Here is an 8,763-nt window from a genome sequence, read left to right as displayed (position 1 = left end):
CCAAATCAAAAGCCCATCCAAATCCCAAAATCCAAGAATAGAAAGTGTATAAATAGAAGCTAGTTTGATGTAATTAAAAAACCTTTTACCTTCTTTTGAATTTTTACCTTTTGACTTACTTTTGGCTTAGTCTTTGAATTTGCACTTTCTTTGAGCTTTCTTGAGAGACTTGTCCGCCGAGCACTAAGAGGATCAAGGGAGAATTGACTGATCTCCTTCCTCATTCTTACTTGGGCAACTCTACTCTCCTGTTTTTGAGTTTTGGGTGTGTGAAATTGAGGAAATTCTGTCTCAATTCCCATTCAAACTATTTTCAATTTGTTTTCTGCATAATTGAATCTGATTTCTGTTCTTCTACTGCTTTCTCTTTTAATTCTTGTCAATTGCTTTGTTAACTTGGATCTAGGAAGGCAATTAGAGATCTAGGCTCTGCTACCTAGTCTCTTGAGATCTGAGACCCAGTTTTACTTTTGGTTCTTCTGTGAACCTCTGCTACATTTTATTTCCTTTCTGTTTGAATGCTTATTTGCTTCTGATTCAATTTCTGCTCAATCAATTGCTGCAATTTACTTCTTTTTTGCCCTTTATTTTCTTCTTCTTACCTATCATCAAGCAAACAAATACATCAAAGCCTTGCCTTAATCACAAAATAATGTATCATTCATTCCATCAAGTAATTCTTGCATCAATCTCATGAAAATGCACATAATTGACAATGTTTGATTGAATCAAGATATGCATACATTTCTCATCTAAATGCTTGCTTATTGCCTAAGAAAGTGCATGAACCCAAATAAAAGCTAATGAAAAAGGCTTGTGAAACTAGCTTTAGATGCCTAGGCATCAACCACCATCCAATAATAACCAAAACACATCCTAACCATAAAGTTCAAGTGGATTCCTATCTCAACCACTCCTAAACCCTAAGGGTAGCCTTAATGCTATTACCTTGAGGTCTGGCACCATACTAAAGGAGAGGAATCCCAAGGATTCAAGTGAAAAGAAGGATGCTCATGAGGAAGATACTGTTGAGACAGAATATATGGTTAAAGAGGAGGCACAAGAGGTTCTTGATGAGTACCCTAAGAATAAAAATGATGTATAAGAGCCTATTCCTATTCCATTTCCAACCATAGCAAAGAAGGCTAAGAATCACTTGGAATTGGATCTCAACATGGTGGATATCTTCAAGAAAGTCGTGGTAACAATTCCTCTCTGTGATGCAATCTGACAAGTGCCAAAGTATGCAAAATTTTTTAAAGATTTGTGCATTAATAAAGATAGGATCAATGACTTAGAGACTATTGCTTTGGGAAGTTCTATTTCCTCTTTGATGGAAACTATGATGGAGGAAAATTGTCGGTAAAGAATTTCACCAAAATGTCGCGTTGCAAGTATAGTTCTAAACCAACAAATTATCCTCGGTCAACGTTTAAATTGTTTGTCACTTAAGCGAACCCAATAAAATTAACCGAAGTATTTAAACATCCGGTCGTCTCTCAAGGAATTCAGTGAAGTGTATTTATTACTGGTTATGAAAAAGTATATTTTTGGATTTTGTAATAAGAAACAAGAAAGTAAAATAGCGAGAAAATAAACTAATAACTAAGAAAGCTCTTAGCAAGGAAAGAGAATTAGAAGTCCTATCCTCATTATCATTGTCAATTGTGATGGTAAATGTGAATTGTCTTGAATTAGTTTACCTCTAACCAATGGAGGAAGGTCAAGTGCATACAATCAACTTGAGTTCACAAGTCGTAGTCAACTCATAGTGAGAGACTAGCTTTAGTGAAGTTCAAGCTAACCAGCAATCTTCAATCACCAATCAACAAAAGACTTTTGATAACTCAAGAGTCTCTAAATAATCAATCAAAGTGAAGAACATAAAAATCTAAATTAAAATTCACCCAAGCATTTTATCAAACATTTGGAAGACACAAAATAAAAGCATAGAAAAATAATAAGAGAATGTAAAATCTAAGACCAACAATTACAAGAAATAAATAACAGCAATTGAAGAAAGAAGCAGTAAACATAAAATACCTCAAATTGCATTAAAAGGAAATTGAATCTAACATGAAGAGTTCATAAACTAAATTAGAAAAATAAAGAAATCAGCAAGAGAAGATAAACTAAGATGCAAGAATAATAGATTGTAGAAGAGAAAATAAATTAAAGCAAGATGGAAATCTAAATTAGAGAAGAAATAAAACTAAAGACCCTAAAATCTAGAGAGAGGAGAGAGCCTCTCTCTCTAGAAACCTACATCTAAAACCTAATGTCTGTATCCATGAAAAGTGAATGATTCATCCCCTCATTCGTCCTACTCTGCAACCTCTAATCTTCATTTTTGGACTTGAAACTAGGTCCAAATTAGCCCAGAAATCGCCCCGAGTGGGTTCTGTTAAGTGCAGCACGTGACGCTCGTCACGCGTACGCGTCAGCCACGTGTACGCGTCGCTGGACTTGTCATTGGCCAAGCGTAGCTATCAGCCACACGTGCGCGTTGTTTGTCTGCTGCACCAGTCACGCGTACGCGTTGTCCATGCGTATGCGTCGCTGCCAACCTCTCAAAACTTTAATTTCTTGTGTTCTTTCCACTTTTGCATGCTTTTTTTTTATTCTCTAAGCCATTTCTCCCCTATAAATCCTGAGAACACTTAACAAACATATCACGACATTGAATTGTAATAAAAGAGGATTAAAATTAGCAATTTTAAGGTCAAAGAAGTATGTTTTCAATCATAGCACAAAAATAAGGAAGAAAAATGTAAAACATGCAAATTCTATGAATAAGTGTGAGAATAACGGATAAAATCCACTCAATTGAACCTAAAATATACCATGAAATAGTGGTGGATCAAACTATTCCCTAGAAATATGGTGATCTAGGACCTTGTCTAGTTTCTTGCACTATTGGTGGTACACATTTCGTTGATTGCATGTGTGATCTAGAGGCGTGCCTTAGCATCATGCCACTCTCAGTCTATGATAGGTTAAATGTCCCACCACTGTAGCAGTTGGCTGCCCATTTTGTATTGGCTGATAAAAGTATCATCTTTGTTGTGTGTATTGCTGAGGACATTTTGATAAGCATCAAGGGTTTGATCTTCTCGATTGATTTTTATATTCTTGAGATGCCTCCAAATGATTCCGGAAAGGCCATCATCTATCTTGTTAGGAAGGCCATTCTTGAAAACCTCACGGTTTAAGCTTGATGCTTTTTTTGGTATATATTCTTTTGAGATTGATGAAAGGGCAGTGAGTTTTAATTTGGATAAAGCCATGAAGCACCCACTAGAGGATCACTCCATCCTTTGGTGTGACATCATAGATGAGATTGTGGCCAAGGTTCATAATGAAATATGTGGAAAATTAAGGCTTGATGAAAGTCCAAATGTGGGGAAAGGTGATGATTATAATGAATATTTCCCACCACCTCCATTGTTTCAAGAGGATAAATTGTCATGTCAAGATTCTAATGAGGAGTTGAAACCTCTTCCTCCATACTTAAAGTATGCATTCCTAGAGGAAGGTAACCAACCCCTAGTGATTATTGCAAGGGAGCTTTCCTCCCAGGATGAGGAAAAGTTTCTTGAGGTGCTAAAAATATAAGAAAGCGACAGAATGGAGCTTGAATGACATTATGAGAATAAGCCTACAAACATGCCAACATCGCATTTTCTTGGAAGATGGTGCCAAGTCGGTCCCACAACCTTAGCGGTGTTTGAATCTAACAATCCTTGTTGTGGTCAAGAAAGAGGTGATTAGACCCCTAAAGGTAGATATTATTTATCCTATTTTTGACAGTGAATGGGTGAGCCCTATTCAGGTAGTGCGTAAGAAAGCTGGAGTGACCATGGTAAATACGAATAGTGGAAAGCTTGTGGCAACCAGAGTCTAGAATGCATGATGGGTTTGTATAGATTACCAGCGACTCAATCAAGCTACCAGAAAGGATCATTATTCTTTGCCTTTTATTGATCAGATGCTAGATCAGTTGTCAGATAAATCTCATTATTTTGTTCTAGATGGATACACTGGTTATTTTCAAATCCACATTGCTCCTGAAGATCAGGAGAATACCACATTCACTTGTCCCTTCGAAAAATATGCTTATAAGAAAATGCCGTTTGGTTTGTGCAATGCACCGACAATGTTCCAAAGGTGTACGACTAGTGTCTTCTCTGATCTTATAGAAAATTACATGTAGGTTTTTATGGATGACTTTAGTGTGTATGGTAAGTCCTTTGATATGTGCCTATAAAGCTTAGCTAGTGTGCTAGAGACGTGTGTCAATACTAACCTTGTATTGAATTTTGAAAAGTGTCACTTCATGGTAAAACAAGGCATATTATTTGGGCACATTGTCTCTAGTGATGAAATTTCTCAGCAATTCTCTTATTTGCTTTCTTCCTCTCTAATTACAGTTTAACATTATTTCAAATCCCCAAACTATCTTTTTTGCCTGCCTAACTAAATCAATTAGTCGACCATTGTTGCTCAGTCCATCAGTCCTCGTGCGATTAACCCTCACTCACCTGAGGTATTACTTGGACAACCCGGTGCACTTGCCAGTTCAGTTATGGACATTCTAAAATTCGCACCAAGTTTTTGGCACCATTGCCAGGACTCACTGTGAATGACAACTATCAGTTGTCTGATTGCTTAGACTAGGCATTTGTAGCTTTTTTGTTTTTATTTGTTTTGTTCTTTAAATTTTCCAAATTTAGGCTTTATTTTATTTAAAATTTTTCCTTAATTTTTTATTTTAATTTTGGTGTCCCATTAGTGATTTTTCTTTTTGCAATTTTTGAAAACATTATTATTATCTATTGTTAATTTTAAAAAATTGTTAGCTACTTTTTCTTAGTGGTTTTTGGTGCGTGTGTACGCAATCCCCCACACTTTTCGTACAGCAGCAATACCAGCAAGTGCACTGGGTCATCCAAGTAATACCTGAGTGAGTCAGGGTCGATCCAATGAGGATTGTGGCATGAAGCAAGTTATGGTTGTCTTGTAGGTCTTAGTCAGGCAGAATCAGAAGGTTGTTGAACAATTAATAGTAATGTTGTATATGAAAGGAATAAAGCAAAAGAGGTAGAAAATACCAATAGGAATAGGGTTAAGGATTGGAGTTGCTTTGTCTTTCTAAATAAGCTCTGGTACTACTCTTTTCTTTGCTTGTGAATGATCTTCTTCTATAGCAGGCTGTATGTGACCAACCCATGGGTGGTGGTCATTGATCTCTTCTGCTACAAGTTGAATGCCATTGACCGTGGTCATCCAATCTGACGAAGGGTGAAGCGCTTAGCAAGTCGTTATCCTGGCGATCCTACTCAAAACGCCACAGACAAGGTCAAATCTTCTGGATCAAAGAATGCTGCTTCTTTGGATTCTAGGCTATACCACGAAGACCCTAATCTCCCCAGAAATCGGTTGAACTGGTGTCTCAAGAAGTCCCCAACAAATTTGTGGATTAACCATCTGAGAGATGTATAAATATAGTTGTTGGCTCGTGCTTTTCCTTCCAAGTATTCACACGAACCTAAGTAGATGCAAGTGTTTGATAAACGCCGATTTTGTGGTTTATCGTATACTTAATTTAGGTGATTTTATCAACTTTTCTCACATTTATTCAATGAAATAGCATGGTTTTGTAATTCTTCTTTAATTTGTGCTTAAGTGTGAAAACATGCTTTTTAGGCCCTTAAATTGGTAATTTTAATTCACCTTTGATTCCACTAGATGTCTTCATGTGTTTGATAGTGAATTCAGGTTGAAAAGGCTCGGAATGGATCAAAGGAGTGAAGAGAAAAGCATGCAAAGTGGAGAATTCATGGAAAAACAAGGATTTGGAATGCATTCATCGACCTGCACGCGTGACAGACGCGCACGCGTGCAGATGAAGTCGCATGGCGACGTGTACGCGTGACATGATGCGTACGTGTGAGAAGAAAAATGCCAGACAATGCGTACGCGTGACCCATGCATACACATCACAGCAGGCATGTGACCTCATTAAAGTAAAAACGCTGGGGGCAATTTCTGAGCTTCCCAGGCCCAAATCCAACTAATTCCAGAGACTATTTCATGAAGAATGGAAGATTGTACATGGGTGGAGCACTTAGTGAGGCTGGGATGATGCTTTAGTTAGTTTTCTAGAGAGAGAAACTCCCTCTTCTCTCTAGAATTAGGTTAGGATTAGGTTAAATTCTCTTAGATCTAGGTTTAATTTATTGCTTTCATCTTGTTTTCTTTACAAATTCTTGTTCTATTGTCTTGATTTCCATATTTCCTCTTGTTAATTTCTTATTTTGGTTATTTTTATGTTGATGAACTCTTGTCAATTTCAATCTCCTTTAATGCAATTTGAGGTATCTCATGTTAATGTGCTTTCCTTAATTGTTGTTGTTGATTTCTTGTATTGGGGTGTAATAGATTTCATTAATTCTTCCAATTTATGATTCTTTCCTTTTATGCCTTCCATGTGTTTGACAAAATACTTGGTTGGATGTTAGTGTAGCTTTTTGAGCATTCTTGGCTTGGAAAGAGAAATAAGGTGATCTTGAGTCATTAATACCCAATTTAGATTGGTGATCTAAGGTTGGTAGCTAATATTGTTTCCATTGACTCTAATCTCTTGCTAATTCAATTAGTAGGTTGATTAGGAATTTTGGATTGAGATTAACTAGTCTTATTTTGGATTGGATTAGTAGCTAATATTCTTTTTCTCTTGTGAAGATAATTTTGTACCTTCTTCCATAGTTAGAGATGACTAAATAGGATAAGCCCTTGATAATTATTGTTATGATTAGTGACTAGGATAGAAAGCCATAGTTTCCAACCCTTGTCATGAATGTCTCTCTTTAGTAATTGTGTTCTTTAGTTGTATACTTTACCATTGTTGCCATTTATTTTCTTGCACTTTTTCCACCCCACCCCTTGGATACCCTAACCAATAATACGCATACTTCACTGTAACACCTTGAGAAGACGACCCGAGGTTTAAATACTTTGGTTACTTTCATATTAGGGTTGGACTTGTGACAACCTGATGAGCGGATAATTTATACGCTTTTTGGCATTGTTTTTAGGTAGTTTTTAGTAGGATCTAGCTACTTTTTAGCATATTTTTATTAGTTTTTAAGAAAAATTCACATTTCTGGACTTTACTATGAGTTTGCGTGTTTTTTGTGATTTCAGGTATTTTCTAGCTGAAATTGAGGGACCTGAGCAAAAATCTGATTTAGAGGCTAAAAAAGGACTGCTGATGTTGTTGGATTCTGACCTCCCTGCACTCGAAATAGATTTTCTGGAGCTACAGAAGCCCAAATGGCACTCTCTGAATTGCGTTGGAAAGTATACATCTAGGGATTTCCAGCAATATATAATAGTCTTTACTTTGCCCGAGTTTTGATGACGCAAACTGGCGTTGAAACGCCAACTTCCTGTCCTATTCTGGCGTTAAACGCCAGAAACATGATAAAAGCTGGAGTTAAACGCCCAAACTGGCATAAAAGCTGGCGTTTAACTGCAAGGAAAGTTTCTACACATGAGAGCTTCAATGCTCAGCCCAAGAACACATCAAGTGGGCCCGGAAGTGGATTTCTGTATCCTTTACTTATTTCTGTAAACCCTAGTAACTAGTCTAGTATAAATAGGACCTTTTACTATTGTATTAGACATCTTTGGATTATCCTTAGATCATCTTTGGAAGTTTTTCCTTAGACTTGGAGGCTGGCCATTCAGCCATTCCTGGACCTTCATCACTTATATATTTTCAACGGTGGAGTTTCTACACCACATAGATTAAGGTGTGGAGCTCTGCTGTTCCTCGAGTATTAATGCAAAGTACTATCGTTCTTCTATTCAATTTAATATTATTCTTATTCTAAGATATTCATTCGCACACAAAAACATGATGAATGTGATGATCAAGTGACACTCATCACCATTCTCACTTATGAACGCATGCCTGACAAACACTTCCGTTCTACATGAAAAAAAGCTTGAATGCATATCTCTTGAATCTCTAATCAACGATTCACATCGATTCCGCTCTGACAATGGGGCATCTGAATTCGTGATTAGAATCTTCGTGTATAGGCTAGAAACATTTGGCAGCATTTCTGAGATCCGAAAAGTCTAAACCATGTCTGTGGTACTCCGAGTAGGATTTGGGAAGGGATGACTATGACAAGCTTCAAACTCGCGACTGTGGGGCGTAGTGACAAATGCAAAAGGATCATTGGATCTTATTCTGACATGATCGAGAACTGACAGCTGATTAGCCTTGCGGTAGCTGTGCCTGGTATTTTTCATCTGAGACGAGAAATCTGACAGTTGATTAGCCGTACAGAAACCGTAGAAGACCATTTTCACTGAGAGGACAGGAGGTAGCCATTGACAACAGTGATCCCCAACGTACAGCTTGCCATGGAAAGGAGTATGAATGATTGAATGAAGACAGTAGGAAACCAGAGATTCAGAAGGAATAACGCATCTCCATAAGCTTATTTGAAGTTTCTACCAATGAATTACATAAGTATCTCTATCTTTATTTTATGTTTATTTATCTTTTAATTATCAAAATCCCATAACCATTTGAATCTGCCTGACTAAGATTTACAAGATGACCATAGCTTGCTTCAAGTCGACAATCTCCGTGGGATCGACCCTTACTGACATAAGGTATTACTTGGACAACCCAATGCACTTGCTGGTCAGCTGTGCGAAGTTGTGAAGAGACGTGTGAATCAT

The sequence above is a fragment of the Arachis duranensis genome, chromosome 4 (assembly GCF_000817695.3).
Source record: "Arachis duranensis cultivar V14167 chromosome 4, aradu.V14167.gnm2.J7QH, whole genome shotgun sequence".
NCBI classification, from domain to species: Eukaryota; Viridiplantae; Streptophyta; class Magnoliopsida; order Fabales; family Fabaceae; genus Arachis; species Arachis duranensis.
This window is presented reverse-complemented; position numbering follows the sequence as displayed.